The sequence below is a fragment of the Austrofundulus limnaeus genome, unplaced genomic scaffold, assembly GCF_001266775.1.
Source record: "Austrofundulus limnaeus strain Quisiro unplaced genomic scaffold, Austrofundulus_limnaeus-1.0 Scaffold299, whole genome shotgun sequence".
In the NCBI taxonomy this organism is placed as follows: domain Eukaryota; kingdom Metazoa; phylum Chordata; class Actinopteri; order Cyprinodontiformes; family Rivulidae; genus Austrofundulus; species Austrofundulus limnaeus.
Window position 1 is genome coordinate 390,417 of NW_013952701.1, and position 1,318 is coordinate 391,734.

General features: G+C 39.1%; 1 protein-coding gene across 2 annotated transcripts in view; it reads left to right on the forward strand.

Annotated features, from left to right (window-relative positions):
* Positions 1–1,318, forward strand: part of atg5 (ATG5 autophagy related 5 homolog (S. cerevisiae)) — a gene marked incomplete in the record, with an annotated part of 50,729 nt that overhangs the window by 4,620 nt on the left and 44,791 nt on the right.

Below are 1,318 nucleotides of genomic sequence, written 5' to 3' on the forward strand. Positions count from 1 at the left end.
CAACAGAGCTGCTTCATGGAAGAAGAACCTCAGCTTAGCCTGTTAGCTTTAGCTTTAGCGCCAATGCTATATGGCCTTATATATACAGTATTAGCTAGGCGCTAGCTCGACAAACTAACAAGCTAAACTGAGGTCCTCCATCCATATTTTCAGTTACAGGCTGAGTCATTTCTACCTTCTCCTCTCTGTCAACGCTCTCTGGTTTCATTTAAAAGAGTCGATCATCAGATGTTGTTCAAGATTAACCTTCAGGGTGGATATATCTCGCTAGCAGCCTCGTGCCGATGACCTAGTTGATGTCATCATTTACYCAGAATGCTTTGCGTGTAAATAAAATGGCCCCGTCCGTGTACTATGTTTTTAAACTTTTAGATTAAAAATTTAAAAACTGAACAGCCTACAGTATTTTTACAGTCTTTATTTTACAAAGTATATGTTTATCATATAAAGTCTAATGTTACAAATAAGTGGGGATCCCTTTAAGGTGCTATAGACCATTAATTACATCAGTGACTCTGCTCAGCATATGACACCCTGTTATTTGTTCAGGTGGGTGGACAGTTTCCACCTATCCGAACAAATTTGCGCTGCTGTAACTCTTCCCACATGGCACTCTTCTACAGTAACTAACTAATTACAGTGGGACACGTCCACAGAGATCACATCCCATAACCTACACAGCCACACACCAGATCCTGGCATGTGCACTCAATATTAGGCCTCTTAAACATTTTTTGATGGATGTTTATAATGTTCTGGCTGATAGTTGTGTAAGTGCAGACCATTTGTACTGTTTTTATTCAATGTTTGGCCTCAGAATTGTTTGCTGCAGTAACAAACATGACACATTTGTAAAGAAATAAGACTACTTAGAGCTAAATAATCAGACAGTTCTCTTGAATGCCAACACATTTGCAGTTACACACGTTTGTAATGTCTTTTGCACCAGTGTAGTTCTGTAGACTTAGAATTACATCTGGTTCTGGCAGACTGAAAACACCTTTGAATGGATGGTATGACATCAAATCATTGATGTTTTACTGTTTGTGTTAACTGTAGGGCTGCAACGATTAATCGACGACTAATCAATTATTAAAATAATCAATGACCAATTTAATAATCGATTAATCTTTTTTTGTTGTTGTTCATTACTTTGTTTTTCTCTCCAAACTGCTTTGACACCTTCCACTGCCACATCTACCTTTCTGTCCTTGACACACATGCACAGTAGTGGTAACTGGGGCAGGCTGTGGACGTCACAAGACATTATACAGACAGGCTCTGGTATCATGGCTACCTGACAACAGAGCTCAAAGTG